The sequence below is a fragment of the Anolis sagrei genome, chromosome 10 (assembly GCF_037176765.1).
Source record: "Anolis sagrei isolate rAnoSag1 chromosome 10, rAnoSag1.mat, whole genome shotgun sequence".
Classification (NCBI taxonomy): Eukaryota; Metazoa; Chordata; class Lepidosauria; order Squamata; family Dactyloidae; genus Anolis; species Anolis sagrei.
This window is the reverse complement of record NC_090030.1, coordinates 35,287,135-35,310,977: the sequence shown is the minus strand read 5'-3', so window position 1 is coordinate 35,310,977 and position 23,843 is coordinate 35,287,135. Positions and strand designations below refer to the sequence as shown.

Below are 23,843 nucleotides of genomic sequence, written 5' to 3'. Positions count from 1 at the left end.
ACTGTCATGTTATTTGCTCAACTTTGATGGCTGTGAAAGAAAACAAGAGAAATCCAGAGAATCAGAGATTCATAGAGTTGGAAGAGACCCTAAAGTCCACCCCCCCCCCCTGTTTTTTGTGGTAAAATGCAAGTCGCTCCTGGAGTGAGAGAATCAGCTAACCTGCAAGGACGTTGCCTACAGGATGCCTAGATGTGTTACGGGTTGTCGGGGAGCTTCTTCACCCACCTATGGTGGAGGAGACCTTTGATGACCCAACAACTCGGTGTTGCAAGTTCGCACACCATTTTGCAGACAAAGTCGCTCAGATACGCCTTGAGCTGGACTCCAATTTCATCACAGTGCCAGAGGAAGTGACTGAGGCATCTGCTCGTCTGATTTTGTGGGATTCATAGAATCATAGAATCAAAGAGTTGGAAGAGACCTCCTGGGCCATCCAGTCCACCCCCATTCTGCCAAGAAGCAGGAATATTGCATTCAAATCACCCCTGACAAATGGCCATCCAGCCTCTGCTTAAAAGCTTCCAAAGAAGGAGCCTCCACCACACTCCGGGGCAGAGAGTTCCACTGCTGAACGGCTCTCACAGTCAGGAAGTTCTTCCTCATGTTCAGATAGAATCTCCTCTCTTGTAGTTTGAAGCCATTGTTCCATTGCGTCCTAGTCTCTCTCCAGGGAAGCAGAAAAGAAGCTTGCTCCCTCCTCCTCCCTGTGGCTTCCTCTCACATATTTATACATGGCTATCATATCTCCTCTCAGCCTTCTCTTCTTCAGGCTAAACATGCCCAGTTCCCTAAGCCGCTCCTCATAGGGCTTGTTCTCCAGACCCTTGATCATTTTAGTCGCCCTCCTCTGGACACATTCCAGCTTAAAGTCAATATCTCTCTTGAATTGTTGACAAGCTGGAATGTGTCCAGAGGAGGGCGACTAAAATTCTTTTAGGCTTGTTCTTCCTGAGACCATGGAGGAGGTCCTTGGTGCTGTGAGGGCAACCACATCATCTTTAGACCCTTGCCCATCTTGGCTAATCTAATCGACCCTGTTGGTTCTCTTGGACATCTCAGCGGCTTTCGATACCATCGATCATGGTATCCTTCTGGGTCGTCTCTCTGGGATGGATCTCTGTCGTGGCTCCGTTCCTTCCTGGAGGGTCGATCCCAGATGGTGAAGCTGGGAGACGCCTGCTCGGACCCCTGGCCTTTGACCTGTGGGGTCCCACAAGGCTCCATTCTGTCTCCCATGCTTTTTAGCATCTACATGAAACCGCTGGGAGAGGTCATCTGGAGTTTTGGAGTTGGGTGCCACCTCTATGCAGATGACACACAACTCTACTACTCATTTCCACCTAACTCCAAGGAAGCCCCTCAAGTGCTGGACGAGTGCCTGGCCACTGTGGCTGTCTGGATGAGGACGAACAAGGTGAAGATTAATCCCGACAAGACAGAGGAGAGACTACAAGAGAGGAGATTCCATCTGAACACGAGGAAGAACTTCTTGACTGTGAGAGCCGTTCAGCAGTGGAACTCTCTGCCCCGGAGTGTGGTGGAGGCTCCTTCTTTGGAGGCTTTGAAGCAGAGGCTGGATGGCCATCTATCAGGGGTGATTTGAATGCAATATTCCTGCTTCTTGGCAGAATGGGGTTGGACTGGATGACTGCCCAGGAGGTCTCTTCCAACTCTATGATTCTATGATCTAATATCCCTAGAGAGGGCGTTCCATAGCTGAGGGGCCACCGCTGAGAAGGTCCTGTCTCTTGATCCTGCCAATCGCGTCTGATATCCCTCAGGAGGGCGTTCCATAGTCGAGGGGCCACCGCTGAGAAGGCCCTGTCTCTTGATCCTGCCAATCACATCTAATATCCCTAGAGAGGGCGTTCCATAGCTGAGGGGCCACCGCTGAGAAGGTCCTGTCTCTTGATCCTGCCAATCGCGTCTGATATCCCTCAGGAGGGCGTTCCATAGTCGAGGGGCCACCGCTGAGAAGGCCCTGTCTCTTGATCCTGCCAATCACATCTAATATCCCTAGAGAGGGCGTTCCATAACCGAGGGGCCACCGCTGAGAAGGCTCTGTCTCTTCATCCTGCCAATCATATCTAATATCGCTAGGGAGGGTGTTCCATAGCCGAGGGGCCACCGCTGAGAAGACCCTGTCTCTTGATCCTGCCAATGGCATCTAATATCCCTCAGGAGGGCGTTCCATAGCCGAGGGGCCACCGCTGAGAAGGCCCTGTCTCTTAATCCTGCCAATCACATCTAATATCCCTAGAGAGGGCGTTCCATAACCGAGGGGCCACCGCTGAGAAGGCCCTGTCTCTTGATCCTGCCAATCGCGTCTGATATCCCTCAGGAGGGCGTTCCATAGCCGAGGGGCCACCGCTGAGAAGGCCCTGTCTCTTGATCCTGCCAATCACATCTAATATCCCTAGAGAGGGCGTTCCATAACCGAGGGGCCACCGCTGAGAAGGCTCTGTCTCTTCATCCTGCCAATCATATCTAATATCGCTAGGGAGGGTGTTCCATAGCCGAGGGGCCACCGCTGAGAAGACCCTATCTCTTGATCCTGCCAATGGCATCTAATATCCCTCAGGAGGGCGGTCCATAGCCGAGGGGCCACCGCTGAGAAGGCCCTGTCTCTTGATCCTGCCAATCACATCTAATATCCCTAGAGAGGGCGTTCCATAACCGAGGGGCCACCGCTGAGAAGGCTCTGTCTCTTCATCCTGCCAATCATATCTAATATCGCTAGGGAGGGTGTTCCATAGCCGAGGGGCCACCGCTGAGAAGACCCTGTCTCTTGATCCTGCCAATGGCATCTAATATCCCTCAGGAGGGCGTTCCATAGCCGAGGGGCCACCGCTGAGAAGGCCCTGTCTCTTGATCCTGCCAATCACATCTAATATCCCTAGAGAGGGCGTTCCATAACCGAGGGGCCACCGCTGAGAAGGCCCTGTCTCTTGATCCTGCCAATCGCGTCTGATATCCCTCAGGAGGGCGTTCCATAGTCGAGGGGCCACCGCTGAGAAGGCCCTGTCTCTTGATCCTGCCAATCACATCTAATATCCCTAGAGAGGGCGTTCCATAACCGAGGGGCCACCGCTGAGAAGGCTCTGTCTCTTCATCCTGCCAATCATATCTAATATCGCTAGGGAGGGTGTTCCATAGCCGAGGGGCCACCGCTGAGAAGACCCTGTCTCTTGATCCTGCCAATGGCATCTAATATCCCTCAGGAGGGCGTTCCATAGCCGAGGGGCCACCGCTGAGAAGGCCCTGTCTCTTGATCCTGCCAATCACATCTAATATCCCTAGAGAGGGCGTTCCATAACCGAGGGGGCCACCGCTGAGAAGGCCCTGTCTCTTGATCCTGCCAATCACATCTAATATCCCTAGAGAGGGCGTTCCATAACCGAGGGGGCCACCGCTGAGAAGGCCCTGTCTCTTGATCCTGCCAATCACATCTAATATCCCTAGAGAGGGCGTTCCATAACCGAGGGGGCCACCGCTGAGAAGGGCCTGTCTCTTGATCCTGCTAATCACATTTAATATCCCTAGGGAGGGCGTTCCATAGCCGAGGGGCCACCACTGAGAAGGCTCTGTCTCTTCATCCAGCCAATCATATCTAATATCCCTAGGGAGGGTGTTCCACAACCGAGGGGCCACCTCTGAGAAGGCCATATCTCTCATCCCTGCCAATAATGAGGATGAGTTATGCTATCTATCCAGGCTAATATGTATTTTGTATAAGCCGGAGCAGTTAGCTATTGCCTAACAACAACAACAACAAGCCTTTGAAGCTTGTGAAACAGCAAGGAAGAAGATATCCAAATGCCAGGAGTGTCTCTCTCTCTCTCTCTCTCTCTCTCGATTACGTACTCGGCTGTCGGTTGTATCTAGGTTAGCGGAACAGGCTTGCGTGAGGTTTAAAATTAAAGAAATGTGTTTCTGGGGCAGGAGCATGGCTGCCTGTCTCCCTGCCCTGGAAGAGGAGGAGGAGGAACATGGTCCAAACCCTATTTCCTGCTCTTTGGTGCAGCTTTCGGCATTGTGTGCGCACCTAATTCCCCTTTGGATGGCTAAATGCCACTCACTTTGGATTTCCGACATTCCTCCGACAGCAGGAGGTAGATTTTAATGCTGATGATATAGACTCTTAAATTATCCCTCTCTATATGCGTCTAACCGAGCCATAAGGAAAAACCGAGCGCTTGCCTGCTGTTGAAATGTCATCTATAAAAATGTGTCATAATTGAATCAGTTACACTTTGCTGGAAAGGTTAAACTCGCAATCTCATACACACACAAACGCACGCATGGAGGCCGACGGAGCCTCGCGCATTCGGATGCGAGACGGAAGCTGCTTCGTTCTGCCGCCTATAATTTGCATTCTCTTCTTCTGTGGAAGGAACCCCAACACTATGGAAAGGCCTCCATGTAGCATATGTGAAGTGTTGTCTACAGGAAGAGGTGCAAGACAGTCTCGGCTCTGTAATACTCTGCTTTTTGTTGTACTCCAGGTCAGGAGAAAGCCCTCTGAGTTTGAAACACACCGCACGAAGAGTGAAGAAACAAATCTTAGTAAATAGCCAGAAGAAATAAAGGCTTGTAAGAAAATAAGAAGGTTCCAAAAAGTAATAAGTCCATAAAAAGTCCATTACTAAAAGTATCAAAAACAGTTGAACAACTCCAAATGTGTCAACCACCATGCGTGTGGACATTTCTGATCAGTTTGCATTGAAATTACTAAAAGTATCAAAAACAGTTGAACGACTCCAAGTATTTCAACTACCATGCATTTGAACATATCTGATCAGTTTGCATTGAAATTACTAACCGTATCAAAAACAGTTGAATGACTTCAAATATGTCAACCACCATGCATTTGGACATATGTGATCAGTTTGCATTGAAATTACGAAAAGGATCAAAAACAATTGAACAACTCCAAATGTGACAAACACCAAGCATGTGGACATATCTGATCAGTTTGCATTGAAATTACTAAAAGTATCAAAAACAGTTGAACAACTCCAAATGTGACAAACACCAAGGATTTGGACATTTCTGATCAGTTTGCATTGAAATTATTAAAAGTATCAAAAACAGTTGAACGACTCCAAATGTGACAAACACCAAGGATTTGGACATTTCTGATCAGTTTGCATTGAAATTACTAAAAGTATCAAAAACAGTTGAACGACTCCAAATGTGACAAACACCAAGGATTTGGACATTTCTGATCAGTTTGCATTGAAATTATTAAAAGTATCAAAAACAGTTGAACGACTCCAAATGTGACAAACACCAAGGATTTGGACATTTCTGATCAGTTTGCATTGAAATTACTAAAAGTATCAAAAACAGTTGAACGACTCCAAATGTGACAAACACCAAGGATTTGGACATTTCTGATCAGTTTGCATTGAAATTACTAAAAGTATCAAAAACAGTTGAACGACTCCAAATGTGACAAACACCAAGGATTTGGACATTTCTGATCAGTTTGCATTGAAATTATTAAAAGTATCAAAAACAGTTGAACGACTCCAAATGTGACAAACACCAAGGATTTGGACATTTCTGATCAGTTTGCATTGAAATTATTAAAAGTATCAAAAACAGTTGAACGACTCCAAATGTGACAAACACCAAGGATTTGGACATTTCTGATCAGTTTGCATTGAAATTATTAAAAGTATCAAAAACAGTTGAACGACTCCAAATGTGACAAACACCAAGGATTTGGACATTTCTGATCAGTTTGCATTGAAATTATTAAAAGTATCAAAAACAGTTGAACGACTCCAAATGTGACAAACACCAAGGATTTGGACATTTCTGATCAGTTTGCATTGAAATTACTAAAAGTATCAAAAACAGTTGAACGACTCCAAATGTGACAAACACCAAGGATTTGGACATTTCTGATCAGTTTGCATTGAAATTACTAAAAGTATCAAAAACAGTTGAACGACTCCAAATGTGACAAACACCAAGGATTTGGACATTTCTGATCAGTTTGCATTGAAATTATTAAAAGTATCAAAAACAGTTGAACGACTCCAAATGTGACAAACACCAAGGATTTGGACATTTCTGATCAGTTTGCATTGAAATTACTAAAAGTATCAAAAACAGTTGAACGACTCCAAATGTGACAAACACCAAGGATTTGGACATTTCTGATCAGTTTGCATTGAAATTACTAAAAGTATCAAAAACAGTTGAACGACTCCAAATGTGACAAACACCAAGGATTTGGACATTTCTGATCAGTTTGCACTGAAAATAATAAACGTATCAAAAACAGTTGAACAACTCCAAATGTGACAAACACCAAGGATTTGGACATTTCTGATCAGTTTGCATTGAAATTATTAAAAGTATCAAAAACAGTTGAACGACTCCAAATGTGACAAACACCAAGGATTTGGACATTTCTGATCAGTTTGCATTGAAATTACTAAAAGTATCAAAAACAGTTGAACGACTCCAAATGTGACAAACACCAAGGATTTGGACATTTCTGATCAGTTTGCATTGAAATTACTAAAAGTATCAAAAACAGTTGAACGACTCCAAATGTGACAAACACCAAGGATTTGGACATTTCTGATCAGTTTGCATTGAAATTACTAAAAGTATCAAAAACAGTTGAACGACTCCAAATGTGACAAACACCAAGGATTTGGACATTTCTGATCAGTTTGCACTGAAAATAATAAACGTATCAAAAACAGTTGAACAACAAATGTGTCAACCACCATGCATTTGGACATTTCTGATGACTTTGCATTGAAAATACTAAAAGTATCAAAAACAGCTGAACAAATGTGTCAAACACCGTGCATTTGGACATTTATGACCAGTTTGCATTGAATACTAAACGTACCAAAACCAGTTGAACAACTGCAAATGTGTCAAACATCATGCATTTGGACATTTCTGATGACTTTGCATTGAAAATACTAAAATGCATGTTTGACACATTTGGAGTTGTTCAACTGATCACATATGTCCAAATGCATGGTGTTTGACACATTTGGAGTTGTCCAACTGGTTTTGATACTTTTAGTAATTTCAATGCAAAGTTATCAGAAATGTCCAAATGCATGGTGTTTGACACATTTGGAGTTGTTCAACTGGTTTTGATACGTTTAGTATTATCAATGCAAACTGGTCATAAATGTCCAAATGCATGGCGTTTGACACATTTGTTCAGCTGTTTTTGATACTTTTAGTATTTTCAATGCAAAGTCATCAGGAATGTCCAAATGTTTGGAGTTGTTCAACTGGTTTTGTTACGTTTAGTATTTTCAATGCAAACTGATCACATATGTCCAAATGCATGGTGTTTGACACATTTGGAGTTGTTCAACTGATCGGAAATAGGAGCCCCCGGTGGCGCAGTGGGTTCAACCCCTGTGCTGGCAGGACTGAAGACCGACAGGTCACAGGTTCGAATCCGGGGAGAGGCGGATGAGCTCCCTCTATCAGTTCCAGCTCCTCATGCGGGGACATGAGAGAAGCCTCCCACAAGCATGATAAAAACATCAAAAAATCATCCGGGCGTCCCCTGGGCAACGTTCTTGCAGACGGCCAATTCTCTCACACCAGAAGCAACTTGCAGTTTCTCAGGTAGCCCCTGACACGACAAAAAAAAAAAAACTGATCAGAAATGTCCTAATGCATGGTGTTTGACACATTTGTTGTTCAACTGTTTTTGATACGTTTAGTAATTTCAATGCAAACTGATCAGAAATGTCCAAATGCTTGATACTTTATACTTTTAGTAATGGACAGCATTAATCCAGACAGGAATCAACAAGATGCAAAGATGCAAAGACAATCCAAAAGGCTAAAAAAAACTTCACAGAAGCAAGACCCCTTGAACAGGATTTCCATGGCACATGAACTTGGTTTCCAAACAATGCCTGATCTAACAGGTTTCCCCTTGAAGCAAACCTTATATCCCAAAACCCATCATCCCCCTCATTCTCTCAAAAATCCTCAGCACCTTGCTGCTGAATCCCAACACACTGTTCCTTTATTGACCATGGAAATGAGCTTGGGATGATGGGACTTGAAATACCTCCACTAACTTCCTGAGAACGCTGCGACTCTTATCCACTGACCAATCAAGACCAAACTTGGCACACAGAGCCCCCATGACCTACTCTACATCCTGGTGCTGTTTGGAGGAGGATGGACCATGGACGATGGGACTCGCAGTATCTTCACTAACTTCGTGAGACCACTGCAAGCCACTGATCAAGACCAACCTTGGCACACAATGCCTTTCTCAAATAACCTGGGCAGCGCCGGGTCCCGAAATTAGTGTGTGTGTGTGTGTATGTGTATATATATATATACATATATATATATATACACATACATACACACACACACATACACACACACACACACACACACACACACACATATACACACACACACATACACACACACACAAATATACACAGACACAAAACACATATACACAGACTGGGCCACAGCAACGCATGATAGGGGACGGCTAGTAAATAAATAAATATTGAGGTTCATTTGAAACCTTACCTATTATTCACTATTAAATGCTCACCTTAACTTAGTTCAGAAAGACAAACTGTGCCAAACTGTAGCCATACCTGGCCTAAAGATTGCTAGATGGACTATAATGCCCAATTCCACAAATATAATCCAGCCTGCCAAAGTTAGACCCACGAATGTGCAGGGTTGACCTTAATTTGCCTTCTTAATGCATCCGTAGGGCTAAAATTAGGCCTTAGCCAGCTCTCCCTTCAGGTGGATTTCTATCTTGGTCTTCAGACTAGAGAAGCCCTTCAAATAGAGTGTATTTTCAGTTCTTTGGTATTTGTCCATGTTTGTCTATGCAGGTAAACAATGACGCTAGGATGGGGGACCAGAAGTCCAGATTGTTCTTGATGACCTCAGGAGGGATCAGATTTTCTCCTGGTGCCTTTCCTGGTTTTGATTGAGCTACAAGACTTAATTTCCAAAGACATTAAGTCACATGGGGAGATGGCCCATTCATGAAATTGGGCAGGCATTTCCACTTGCGATGTCCCAGGAGGTATCCCTGGAAGGTTCCTGAAAATGTGCTTCCCAGATTGCTGGGGGTACTTACGTACTCATAGATTTTGAATATACGTAGATCTCCAATCAGTACAGCAGTAGCATGAACATTTGGTTCACTACATGCAAGATTATCTGTTGGGTGCCATGGTGGCAAACGATACCGTCGTCCAGTCGGGTTCTATTTTATATCTTCCTTGCAGCTGCAAAAGTGCCTATACATGGTCAATAGGCCTGGGCGGTTTCGTTCGTTAATTTTGTAATTCGTTAAATATTCGTTAATTTTGGCAATTACAAAACGATTACAAAACTTATTTTTAAACCCGGAAGTGTTTTTAAATATCGAAACGGCATGCGCCAAATATTTTTGTATTTCCGTCCATTTCGGAAATACGTAAGATGGCTAGATGCTTGCTGGGAGCTCTCCTCTCTCTCCTCTCCTTCGCCAGTCAGAGCCTGAAAGAGGAGGAGGAGGAGGAGGAGGAGGAGGAGGAGAGGGCGGGGAAGGCGCCGGCTGAGCAAGCGAGCGAGAGGGCGAGCGACCCTCAGCGGGAAGGCGGCCCGTCCCTCCTTCCTCACCTTTGTGGTGGGTGTGCTTCGTTCTCCCAATTCCGCACTGAAACCTTAGCGGAGGGCTGGGCTAGATGGCCTTTGGGGAGCCCTTCTCCCAATTTCGCATTGAGACCATAGCAGAGGGCGGGACTAGATGGCCTTTGGGGAGCCCCTTCTCCCAATTCCACATTCAAACCTTAGCAGAGGGCTGGACTAGATGGCCTTTGGGGACCCCCTTCTCCCAATTCCGCACTGAAACCTTAGGAGGGGACTGGGCTAGATGGCCTTTGGGGAGCCCTTCTCCCAATTTCGCATTGAGACCATAGCAGAGGGCGGGACTAGATGGCCTTTGGGGAGCCCCTTCTCCCAATTCCATATTGAAACTTTAGCAGAGGGCTGGAATGTATGGCCTTTGGGGAGCCCCTTCTCCCAATTTCGCATTGAGACCATAGCAGGGGGCTGGACTAGATGGCCTTTGGGGAGCCCCTTCTCCCAATTCCGCACTGAAACCTTAGGAGGGGACTGGGCTAGATGGCCTTTGGGGAGCCCTTCTCCCAATTTCGCATTGAGACTATAGCAGAGGGCGGGACTAGATGGCCTTTGGGGAGCCCTTTCTCCCAATTCCACATTGAAACTTTAGCAGAGGGCTGGAATGTATGGCCTTTGGGGAGCCCCTTCTCCCAATTCCGCATTGAAACCTTAGGAGGGGGCTGGACTAGATGGCCTTTGGGGAGCCCCTTCCTCCAATTCCGCATTCAAACCTTAGCAGAGGGCTGGACTAGATGGCCTTTGGGGAGCCCCTTCTCCCAATTCCGCATTGAAACCTTAGGAGGGGGCTGGACTAGATGGCCTTTGGGGACCCCCTTCTCCCAATTCCGCACTGAAACCTTAGCGGAGGGCTGGGCTAGATGGCCTTTGAGGAGCCCTTCTCCCAATTTCGCATTGAGACCATAGCAGAGGGCGGGACTAGATGGCCTTTGGGGAGCCCCTTCTCCCAATTCCACATTGAAACCTTAGGAGGGGGCTGGACTAGATGGCCTTTGGGGACCCCCCTCTCCCAATTCCGCACTGAAACCTTAGCTTCGGAGGAGCCGGGCCCGACTCGGCGGCAGCGCTTGAGGGCCCGCCAGAGTGAGTGAGTGCCTGCCTTCCCTCCTTAATAATAATTTCTCCTCCCTATTCTACTAAATTAATAATTAAATTAAAAAATATTGAAAAAATATTGAAAAAATATTGAAAAAATATTGAAAAAATATTGAAAAAATATTGAAAAAAAAGGGCACCATCTTCACAAAATGTTTTGTAAATATTAACGAAATTTCGTAAATACCGAACTTTTTTAAGGGAAAATTTTGTAATTATTTTAAATATCGAAACAAACAAAACCCCCCAAATACAAATCGATTTTAGAAACAAATTTTTGCGTTGTTACCCAGGCCTAATGGTCAACATTATGGTACCTATCAGGCAGAATTCATTACACAATGGCGAGTTTGAGCACCGATTATCTTATGAAACTTCTCTGACGTCTCTTGAGTCAATGCTATTTTAAGCTCCGGCTTAAAACGGGCCGGCGAATACTTAGCGCTCCCTTTGGCCCTAAACTGTTTAATCCGGTTAAGAATATTTTGACCTTATTTGTACCATCTAGGTTAGTTCTTTTTACGGCTCCTCGTTTTGCTGCATCATGCTTCAACGCGGTGCGTGTTTTCCCAAGCGTGTGGGGGGTTTTGTTGTTGTTGTTGCAATCCAGAGCAGGGAACGAGGCCCTAAGATAACTCTCCACCACACTTGGCTGTGAAAAACAATCCTTTTTTAATTGAAGAAAAATGGTTACAAAATCAAGGAAAAATGCAAGTCAAAAGCCACAGCAAAATCAGCAAACATGAATTTAAATGGACAAAGCAAAACCCAAAGCCACACTGTAAAATACTGGAACCTGTTAGCAATCCACTAACTGTACTTGATATCCTAGAAATCTTCCCAAACTATGGCCAGGGAACCGGGAGAACTGCCAAGGTCTTCATCAATTCTGAAACGATGCCTGAACTGAGGCAATCAGCCCGGCGTATTGCAATTAAAACTCCAGAATCGGTTCCGTGACCCGCCCCTCTTCTTTGAAGCCAATGTTTTTAATTCTTGAATTCGGGAGGATCGACGCAAACTGAGTGATTTACTTCTGTCTTCCCAATTTATTTATTTATTTATTTCATCTACTTATACCCCGCCCTTCTCACCCCGGGGGGGACTCAGGGCGGCTTACAGGAAAGGCACAATTAGATGCCCAAATCACACAACAAACAATACAAAATATAACAAGTCAAGACAGAGGTCCTACTGGTCAGTCGGAAGGCCGAACAGGGTATAGGGTTACAGCCTGTGCTGGATGGGGTTCCACTCCCCCTGAAGACGCAGGTTCGCAGCTTGGGAGTGATCCTGGACTCGCCGCTGAGCCTGGAACCCCAGGTCTCGGCGGTGGCCGGGAGAGCTTTTGCGCAATTAAAACTTGTGCACCAGTTGCGCCCGTACCTTGGGAAGTCTGATCTGGCCACGGTGGTCCACGCTCTTGTCACATCCCGGATAGACTACTGCAACGCGCTCTACGTGGGGTTGCCCTTGAAGACTGTTCGGAAACTCCAACTAGTCCAGCGTGCGGCAGCCAGATTGCTCACCGGAGCGTCATACAGGGAGCATACCACCCCCCTGTTGTGCCAGCTCCACTGGCTGCCGGTTCAATTCCGAGCACAATTCAAGGTGCTGGTCTTAACCTACAAAACCCTATACGGTTCTGGTCCAGTGTATCTGTCCGAACGTATCTCCCTCTACGTCCCACCTCGGAGTTTGAGATCATCTGGGGAGGCTCTGCTCTCAACCCCACCACTCTCACAAGTGAGGCTGGTGGGGACGAGAAGCAGAGCCTTCTCAGTGGTGGCCCCCCACCTGTGGAATTCACTCCCGGGGGAAATCAGAACAGCACCAACCCTCCTCTCCTTCAGGAGGAGGGTGAAGACATGGCTGTGGAACCAGGCCTTTGGGCAACCAGGCAATTAGACAATGACAACCAAATAAGACAATCAGATGTGTAAGATCGGCAGGATTGTCGAAATGGAACCAAAACAGATCTTTGAGTTAATTGTACGCTGATGGGTAGGAGGAAGATCCAGGTTTGTATTGTTTTTACTGATTTTATCATTTTACTGATTTTATTGGATAATGTTGAATTGTGGGAATTTGTACTGTTATATTTTTTGTGATGATTGTTTGTGTAGCAGGCGTCTAAGTGCGCCTTGCAGCTGTAAGCCGCCCTGGGTCCCCTTCGGGGTGAGAAGGGCGGGATACAAGAACCCCAAATAAATAAATAAATAATAAAATAAATAACAGTTCAACAATTAAAATAAAACATCAATACCTAATAAATCATAAAAACTATCTCATGTCAGAGTCCATATATCCATTCCATTCCATTGTCCTTGTCTATCGACAGGTCCTTTAGTTAGTTGTCAGCATGGCCAAAAGCTTGGTCCCACATCCAGGTCTTTAGTTTTTTCCTAAACGCTAGAAGGGAAGTCGTCGATCTGATCTCCCCGGGGAGTGAGTTCCACAGGTGAGGGGCCACCACTGAGAAGGCCCTGCTCCTCGTCCCCGCCAGCCTCACTTGTGCCACTGGTGGGGTTGAGAGCAGGGCCTCCCCAGAAGATCTTAAACTTCGAGGTGGGATGTAGAGGGAGATCCGTTCGGACAAATACACTGGGCCGGAACCGTATAGGGTTTTGTAGGTCAAAACCAGCACTTTGAATTGTGCTCGGAATTGGATCGGCAGCCAGTGGAGCTGATGCAACAGGGGGGTGGTGTGCTCCCTGTACGCCGCTCCGGTGAGCAATCTGGCTGCTTCTCGCTGGACTAGTTGAAGTTTCCGAGCAGTCTTCAAAGGCAACCCCACGTAGAGTGCGTTGCAGTAATCTAACCGGGATGTGACAAGAGCGTGGACCACCGTGGCCAGATCCGACTTCCCAAATTTGGCCCCTTCTGTTGTCATTAAAGTTACCAGGTGCAGAAGGGAGTGAAAGGTCATGGCTTCCCTCTGAAACATTCTCATGAACACTCGTACTTTCATTTTCCAAATCTACAGAAGTTCCTTCCTCACTAATTTCAGGAACATTGGCATTTTCCAAACCTACAGCAGTTTCTTCCTCACTAATTTCAGGAGCATTGGCATCAAGAGGTACATTTTCATTAGCATCAGTAAATATACTTTCATTAGCATCAAGAAAAACAAACAGAGAATCAGGTTCAAGTTCAAACTCAGGCTGAACCCCAACAGTTGTTATTGTTTTACATACAAAGGCTGTCTTTTCACCCTTGAGCAACTGGACCAATAGACCCGAATTCCATCTTTCTAATGCATCTGCTTGTCTGGCTCCTTGTGCTCAGATCATGCAATATGGTTTGAGCTCTCTCTGCCCCAGAGGGAGTGTGGTGGAGGCTCCTTCTTTGGAAGCTTTGAAACAGAGACTGGATGGCCATCTGTCAGGGGTGCTTTGAATGCAATATTCCTGCTTCTTGGCAGAATGGGGTTGGACTGGATGGCCCATGAGGTCTCTTCCAACTCTTGGATTCTATGATTCTATGATACAAGAAAGGAGATTCCACCTGAACATGACAAAGAACTTCCTGACTGTGAGAGCCGTTCAGCAGTGGAACTCTCTGCCCCGGAGTGTGGTGGAGGCTCCTTCTTTGGAAGCTTTGAAACAGAGACTGGATGGCCATCTGTCAGGGGTGCTTTGAATGCAATATTCCTGCTTCTTGGCAGAATGGGGGTGGACTGGATGGCCCAGGAGGTCTCTTCCAACTCTTTGATTCTATGATTCTATGATACAAGAAAGGAGATTCCACCTGAACATGAGGAAGAACTTCCTGACTGTGAGAGCCGTTCAGCAGTGGAACTCTCTGCCCCGGAGTGTGGTGGAGGCTCCTTCTTTGGAAGCTTTGAAACAGAGGCTGGATGGCCATCTGTCAGGGGTGATTTGAATGCAATATTCCTGCTTCTTGGCAGAATGGGGTTGGACTGGATGGACCACGAGGTCTCTTCCAACTCTCACGGGGCAGTGTTGGGAATCAGCCTGTGTTTGTATTCCAAGATCATGCTGCTTCTGATGTGAGTAATGATGGTGCGAGTAATGATGGTGCCGAGGCTGAGGCTAGGTGCAAGATGGAGATGGTTTGGTCAATGATTTTCAGGCAGACAATGACAGAGAGGCCTCAGTGCAAAGGGCAGTTTCTCATGAGAATATTCCTGCTGAGCCTAGCAATGATGGTTTATTTACTTATTATTATTTGCTTTATTTCTATACCGCATTTTTCAGCCTAGATTAGGCGACTCAATGCGGTTTACACAATGCGAGTTATACAGTAATATACAGTTAAAAACACATCACACATTACAACAAAATCAACAATTATTATCAATTCCTTATCAATTCATGACTCCTCAAAACAGAACAAGATCCATTCTCATAATCCTTGTGCCATTCCTATGTTCAATTTTACCGACTTCCTGTGTTCAGTTGTTCAGTTGCACTGTTTAGCCAAACGCTTGCTCGTAGAGCCAAGTCTTGACCTTCCTCCGAAACGCCAGCAACGAAGGGGCCTGTCTGATGTCAACCAGTAGGGCATTCCATAGCCGAGGGGCCACCACCGAGAAGGCCCTGTCTCTCGTTCCCGCCAATCGTGCCTGTGATGCAGGCGGGACCGAGAGCAGGGCCTCCCCGGACGATCTTAATGTCCGCGCCGGTTCATAGGAGGAGATGCGGTTCATAGGAGGATAATTTTACTCCCTCTTTCTGTGAGCTCTCAAGATTTGGGTTTGGAAAATAATCTGACATCTGGAAATTTTAATGAGCAGCCAGATAGGGAGTTGAAGGATAGGCGGCTGGAGATCAGCCAGGATTGATAGCAAACTCAGTGTTTACTGTGTCCAATTGTGTCCAGTTCTGGGCACCACAAATCAAGAGAGATATTGACAAGCTGGAATGTGTCCAGAGGAGAGCGACTAAAATTATCAAGGGTCTGAGGAACAAGCCCTATGAGGAGCGGCTTAAGAAGCTGGGCATGTTTAGCTTGAAGAAGAGAAGGCTGAGAGGAGATATGATAGCCATGTATAAATATGTGAGAGGAAGCCATAGGGAGGAGGAGGGAGCAAGCTTGTTTTCTACTTCCCTGGAGACTAGGGCAGTTGTTGGCTATTTGTTCGAATTCTTCTTTGGTGATTTCTCCCTTTTTCCACTTCTTGTGCATGTCTCTTTTGTGTTGAGTTCCACTGCTGAACGGCTCTCAGTGGCTTCAAACTACAAGAGAGGAGATTCCATCTGAACATGAGGAAGAACTTCCTGACTGTGAGAGCCGTTCAGCAGTGGAACTCTCTGCCCCGGAGTGTGGTGGAGGCTTCTTCTTTGGAAGCTTTTAAACAGAGGCTGGATGGCCATCTGTCAGGGGTGATTTGAATGCAATATTCCTGCTTCTTGGCAGAATGGGGGTGGACTGGATGGCCCAGGAGGTCTCTTCCAACTCTAGGATTCTAGGATTCTATGACACTTCCGCCTCTTTTCAAGCAGAGATAACATTCTTATAGTAGTCCATTTTTAAAAACTGTCCCAGTAGCTCCTGGCTATATGTCTTTAAGTGTAATCCTTGAGGATGGGGAAAGGTTGGCGCTCTCCAAATACAAATAGGAAGCATGTGCTGAAACCTTACTTGCTTTTTCTTCTAGGATTCGTTTCTTCTCCACCGCTATTTTAATGGTTTTAATACGGCGCATACTTGTCTTACCCTGCCATCCAGGACTGATGAATCTAACGGATAGAACAGGTAAGGTCGATGTTGATTATTTTGCTTTCTTAGGCAGCCTCTAGGCTTGGGTAACCACGGAAAAATTTGGTTCTAAACTCATTTCGTTTTTAGGGGGACCTTTGTGTTTCGTTTTTTCAAAGAATTCCGAAATTTTCTTTTAAAAAAGTTCAAAATATACGAAATTTCGTAAAATTATGAATCGATTCGTTAATGGCGGACGCGATTGCGCAATATGCTAAAAAACCCTTCAAATGGGACAGGGAGAACTTCTGAAGCTTCCCTCTCCCTCTGTTGTTGACTGTTGGTGTGATAAAACACACAACAACTATAAAACTTGCACCAGACATGTGAAAATAATTATGAAATAATTACAAAATAATTACAAAATAATTACTAAATAATTACGAAACAATTTCGAAACAATACGAAATAAATTGGAAAAATTGTTTCGATTTTTAATTACTCCTCACAGTAGTCCTGCATGGCTCAATATTGGATCGTAAGCTAATTTAAATACGAATTAATAACGAATTACAAAATTAACGAACAAAACCGCCCAAGCCTAGTAGCCTCCTCAACGAAAGTTTGCCTCTTTTTCAAAGGAGACACTTTACGAGTTCAAATGGGAAGCATAGGGGAAAAAGTGGTTTGGATCAATTATTTTTCAGCGTTAGTAGCCTACGTAATGACTTTGCCCTTTTCGTAAACAAACTTTAACTTTATCTTCAGGATGTTGCAGAACTGCTCCCAGCACAAAACAAAAGTTTTTCAGCTCAAAACGAGCCCTCAAGCAAATATTGTCAGGATTATTTAGTTATGGATTATCCGTGTGTGTTTTTCAACGTGCTTCTATGTATTTCAAGATGGATTCTATTCTGCCCTATTGTGTATAAGAAAATACTGTGCTGAGGCAGTGAGAATGTAACCTTGACAGAAATGAGATAACGTGTTCTCTGGCTGGGAAGAAGAGGGAGGAACTGGTCTCAGCTGGAGTCAGATAAGCAGATGTTCAGAGACTGTTGTTTTTGCCTATTGAGGTCCTGTCTGTAGCTTGCTGTGAATAGACGTGTGTAGATGTACTTAGTAAAGCTTAGTTTTCTATTGTAACTGAAAAGCCTGCAGAGTCCTTATTTTGAACACAGTGTCTGCTGATCTAGCAATCCTTCCGCCGGCAAGTGTCAATACTCTGACAAATAACTCATAAAAAAAACCACACAAGTCTTTCGCTTTAAGTATTTATTTATTTGTTTGTCGTGTCAGAGCAACCAGTCCATTATATTACATTTCTAACAGAACAAAGCAAACAAACAGACAAATACAAAACTTGTGAGTTTGGTAGTTGGTTAAATGTCCTTTGACCAGTATCTGGCCACTTGGAGTGCTTCCGGTGTTGCTGCAAGAAGGTCCTCCATTGTGCATGCAGCAGGGCTCAGGTTGCATTGCAGCAGGTGGTCAGTGGTTTGCTCTTCTCCGCACTCGCATGTCGTGGATTCCACTTTCTGGCCTCATTTCTGAAGGTTGGCTCTGCATCTCGTGGTGCCCGAGCGCAGTCTGTTCAGCGCCTTCCAGGTCTGTGTGCCCAGGAAGGAGTCTCTCATTTGGTATCAGCCATTGGTTGAGGTTCTGGGTTTGAGCCTGCCACTTTTGGACTCTCGCTTGCTGAGGTGTTCCAGCGAGTGTCTCTGTAGATCTTAGAAAACTATTTCTTGATTTAAGTCGTTGACGTGCTGGCTGATACCCAAACAGGAGATGAGCTGGAAATGTCACTGCCTTGGTCCTTTCACTATTGGCTGCTCCTTCCCGGCGGATGTCAGGTGGGGCAATACCGGCTAAGCAGTGTAATTTCTCCAGTGGTGTAGGGCGCAGACACCCCATGATAATGCGGCATGTCTCATTCAGAGCCACATCCACTGTTTTAGTGTGGTGAGATGTGTTCCACACTGGGCATGTATACTCAGCAGCAGAGTAGCACAGCGCAAGGGCAGATGTCTTCACTGTGTCTGGTTGTGATCCCCAGGTTGTGCCAGTCAGCTTTCATATGATATTGTTTCTGACACCCACTTTTTGCTTGATGTCCAGGCAGTGCTTCTTCTATGTTAGGGCACGGTCCAGAGTGACTCCCAGGGATTTGGGTGTTCTGCAATGCTCAGGTGGGATTCCTTCCTTCCCAGGTGATCTTCAGAGCTCAGGATGCTTGTCTGTTCTTGAGATGAAAAGCACATGTCTGTGTTTTAGATGGATTAGGGATCAGCTGGTTTTCCCTGGAATAGGCAGTAAGAGCACCTAGAGCTTCAGAGAGCTTCTGTTCTACCATCTCAAAGCTCCCTGCTTGAGCAGTGATGGCACGATCATCAGCGTAGAGGAAACTCTCTGTCCCTTCTGGCAGTGGCTGGTCATGTGTGTAGATGTTGAACATGGATGGAGCAAGCACGCTCCCCTGAGGCAGGCCGTTCTTCTGTTTCCGCCATCTGCTTCTCTGGCCCTGGAACTCAACAAAGAAGCTCCTGTTTTGTAGCAGGTTTCCTATGAGGCGGGTGAGGTGGTCGTCCTTTGTGATACTATACATTTTTCTCAGGAGGAGGCACTTTAAGTAGAAAGAAAATGAAGTTCTATTCACTGTATACAAAACAAGTCAGAAGAATTGCTCTCACCAAAACAATATCTTCGGTGAGTCCTCTTCAGTCAGAATAATATACAGTCTCTCTTATTTAGTCGTCTGTAGAGTGACCTTGTCTTGCCCTTAACAAACTTTATCTTCAGGATGCTCCAGAACTGCTCCCAGCACAAAACAAAGGCTTTTCAGCTCAAAACGAGCCCTCAAGCAAATCTTAGAAACGCAGTGCTCAAAGTTTCCAAACACTTAGTGCCTTACGATATACAGGAACTAATATCTCACTCCATACTATAAATCCCAGCAACTACAACTCCCAAATGAAATAAATCATATTTTTTTTAGTGATGGTCACTTCTTGAAGTTGTTAGGTGTCTTGTGTCCAAATTCGGTGTCAATTCATCCAGTGCAGTGGCCCACATGGGGGTTCTGTGTGGGAGGTTTGGCCCAATTCTATCGTTGGTGGGATTCAGAATGCTCTGTGATTGTAGGTGAACTATAAATCCCAGCAACTACAAATGTCAAGATTCTATTTTCCCCGAATTCCACCAGTGTTCACATTTGGGTATATTGAGTGTTTGTGTAGAGTTTGGTCGGGATCCATCATTGTTTGAGTCCACAGTGATCTCTGGATGTGGGTGAACTACAACTCCAAAACCAAAGGACACTGCCCACCAAAACTTCCAGTATTTACTCTTAGTTGTGGGAGTTTTGTGTGCCAAGTTTGGTTCAATTCCATCGTTGGTGGGGTTCAGAATGCTCTGGGATTGTAGGTGAACTATAAATCCCAGCAACTACAACTCCCAAATGTCAAGATTCTATTTTCCCCAAACTCCACCAGTGGTCACATTTGGGCATATTGAGTATCCGTGTAGAGTTTGGTCCAGATCCATCATTGTTTGAGTCCACAGTACTCTCTGGATGTAGGTGAACTACAACTCCAAAATCAAAGGACGTGGCCCACCAAACCCGGTATTTTCTGTTGGTCGTGGGAGTTTTGTGTGCCAAGTTTGATTCAATTCCATTCTTGGTGGGGTTCAGAATGTTCTTTAATTGTAGGTGAACTATAAATCCCAGCAACTACAACTCCCAAATGAAAAAAGCAATCCCCCAAACCCCACCAGTATTCTAATTTGAGTGTATTAGGTAGTTGTTTGTGTGTGTGTGTCATGTTTGGTCCAGATCTGTCTGGGTTCAGTGCTCCCTGGATAAGGGTGAACTACAATTCCCAAACTCAAGGTCAATGCCCACCAAACCCTTCTAGTGTTTTCTGTTGGTCATTGTTTGAATCCACAGTGTTTTCTGGATGTAGGTGTACTACAACTCCAAAACTTTAGGTCAATGCACACCAAATCTACCAAACCCTTCTAGTTTTTTCTGTTGGTCATGGGAGTCCTGTGTGCCACGTTTTGTTCAATTCCATCATTGGTGGAGTTCAGAATGTTCTTTGATTGTAGGTGAACTATAAATCCCAGCAACTACAACTCCCAAATGACAGAATCATTTTTTTGAGAGAGAGAAGGACATACATTGGGTTGTTGGGTGTCTTGTGTCCAAATTTGGTGTCAATTCCCCCAGTGGTTTTTGAGTTATGTCAATCCCACAAACGAACATGACATTTTTATTTATATAGATATATGTGGGTTTGCACCCACTCAAAAATGTCCCCGAGGCCCTGGGTGTGGCAGATTCACCCATGAACATACGCCAGAGCTCTTGGGACTCCGATCGGCTTGTTTCAACGGCTTCCAACGGAGACGTCGTGGTTGTTCAGCCCTGGCTCTTCCTCTCGTGGGAGGATTTTTCCGAGTGGCGCAGGCAAAATGGAAAGGGCGTGGGACCAGGTTGGGCCTTGGTTGTCTGTCCTGGCCTGTCTGGCAGATCAGGAATGCCGTTTCTCATTCACCGCCTTGCTTGGTGGAAATCCAACACAACTCATCCGTTGTGCATTCATCTTTTGAACTTTTATTCAATTTTTTTCCCCAAATTATTTTTATCATTAAACACTAGCCGTCCCCTGTTCTGTGTGCCAAGTTTGGCCCAATTCTATCATTGGTGGTGTTCAGAATGCTCTTTGATTGTAGGTGAACTATAAATCCCAAATGTCAAGGCCTATTTCCCCCAAATATGTGTTCATATTTGGGCTTATGGAACATTCGTGCCAAGTTTGGTCCAGGTCCATCATTGTTTGAGTCTACAGTGCTCTCTGGATGTAGGTGAACTACAACTCCCAAACTCAAGGTCAATGCCCACCAAACCCTTCCAGTATTTTCTGTGGGTCATGGGACTCCTGTGTGTCACCTTTGGTTCAATTCCATAGTTGGTGGAGTTCGGAATGGTCTTTGATTGTAGGTGAACTATAAATCCCAGTAACTACAGCTCTCAAATGTCAAGGTGTATTTCCCCCAACTTCCATCTGTGTTCATATTTGGGCTTATGGAACATTCGTGCCAAGTTTGGTCCTGGTCCATCATTGTTTGAGTCTACAGTGCTCTCTGGATGTAGGTGAACTACAGCTCTCAAACTCAAGGTCAATACCCACCAAATCCTTCTAGTGTTTTCTGTTGGTCATGGGAGTCCTATGTGCCAATTTTGGTTCAATTCCATTGTTGGTGGAGTTCAGAATGCTCTTTGATTGTAGGTGAACTATAAATCCCAGCAACTACAACTCCCAAATGACAAACTCAATTTTTTTGAGTGATGGTCACTCCTTGGGTTAGTAGGTGCTGTGGCCAACCTTCCTTCCTTCCTTCCTTCCTTCCTTCCTTCCTTCCTTCCTTCCTTCCTTCTCTCCCTGTTTCCTTCGTTCTTTCCTTTTTTTCCTTTCCTTCTCTCTTTCCTCCCTCCCTCCCTCCTCACTTTTCTTTTCTTTTCCTTCTTTCTCTCCTTCCTTCCTTCTCTTCCTCATTCTTTCCTTCCTTCCTTTGCTCTTTGCTTCCATCCCTCCTCCTCTCTTTCCTGCTTTCTTTCTTTCTCCCTCCCTCTTTCTTTCTCTCCTTTCTTCTCTCCCTCTTCCCTTCCTTCCCCTCTTGACCAGCGCCACAGCAACACGTGGCAGTGGACGGGTAGTATCTATATAAATAAAAATGTAATGTTCGTTTGTGGGATGAACAGAACTCAAAAACCACAGGATGAATTGACACAAATTTGGACACAAGACACCTAACAACCCAATGTATGTCCTTCACTAAAAAAAATTGATTTTGTCATTTGGGAGTTGTAGTTGCTGGGATTTATAGTTCACCTACAATCAAAGAAATCCACCAATGATGGAATTAAACCAAACGAGGCGCAAAGTTCTCCCATGACCGACAGAAAATACTGGAAGGGTTTGGTGGGCAGTGTCCTTTGATTTTGGAGTTGTAGTTCACCTACATCCAGAGAGCACTGTGGACTCAAACTATGATGGATCCGGACCAAATTCTACACAAATACTCAATATGCCCAAATGTGAACACTGGTGGAGTTGGGGGAAATAGAATCTTGACATTTGGGACTTGTAGTTGCTGGGATTTATAGTTCACCTACAATCATAGAGCATTCTTAACCCCACCAACGATAGAATTGGGCCGAACCTCCCACACAGAACCCCCATGTGGGTCGCGCCTGGCCCACTTCGGGTCCGGAGGCGTGTCTGAAGACCCCAGCGTGCGCACCAAAAGTGGCCTCTTCTCCTGACTTTCTCTTCAGCCATTGGGACCAAGAGAGAGAGAGAGAGAGAGAGAGAGAGAGAGAAAGAGAGAGAGAGCCCCTCCGGCTGGAGGTATCTCCCACCTCCGCTCCCTCCTTTGTTTTTGTGCCTAACTTCAGGAAAGGTGGGCATCTCCACCTCTCTCTCTCTCTCTCCTGGTCCCAATGGCTGAGGAGAAAGTCAGGAGAAGAGGTGACTTTTGGTGCACACGCCGGGGTCTTCAGGCACGCCTCTGGACCCAAAGTGGGCCAGGCAAGGGAGCAAGTGCAGCAAGTGTAGTTACTGGGATGTATAGTTCACCTACAATCCAAGAGCATTCTGAACTCCACCAATGATGGAATTGAACCAAATATGGCACACAGAACTCCCACGAGGAACAGAAAATATATATCAATAATTGGTTGGGGGGGAGTGTGCCAAAATACTGTTTGCTTACCTTTGAAAATTACTCTGGTTGCAAAATAAGGACTCTGCAGCCTTCGAGTTACAAAAGAAACTAAGTTTACTAAGCACATGCAATAGACACGTCTTACTACAGCGAGCTACAATTCAGGAACTAGTCAAAACGAAAGTCTCTTCATATCTACTTATCTCTTCCTTTCTTGATGAGACTGCTTACTCCCTTCTGTTCCCAGCAAACATTATCTTACTTCTCAAGGTTACTTAATCACAGCCTCATGGTATGAACATTCTGCACAGCATTTCTAACACACAGTGGAATCCATCTTGGAAATACATAGAAGCACATTTAAAACACATACATAACTAAATTAATCCTGACACAACAGACAAGAGTTCTTTCTCCCGCCCTGGACATTATTCCACAGATATATTCGCCCAATTTTCCTAGTTTCCAACAAACCACACAACCTCTGAGGATGCTTGCCACAGATGCAGGCGAAATGTCAGGATAGAATGCTTCTGGAACATGGCCTGCAACAACCCAGTGATTCCGGCCATGAAAGACTTTGACAATATTTTGGATTGTTTGTTTGTCTATCGAAAGAAGTTTGTTTGTTTGTTGGATTGTTTGTTTGTCTATCACAATAAATACAA

General features: G+C 45.3%; 1 protein-coding gene across 1 annotated transcript in view; it reads left to right on the top strand.

Moving 5' to 3' along the window:
• The window catches only part of PASD1 (PAS domain containing repressor 1), a 167,991-nt gene that overhangs the window by 39,196 nt on the left and 104,952 nt on the right, over positions 1-23,843 (top strand). The window contains exon 2 of the mRNA XM_067471693.1: positions 16,406-16,503. The gene's annotated coding sequence lies outside the window, so the exon portion shown is untranslated. The remainder of the gene's footprint in view (positions 1-16,405; positions 16,504-23,843) is intronic.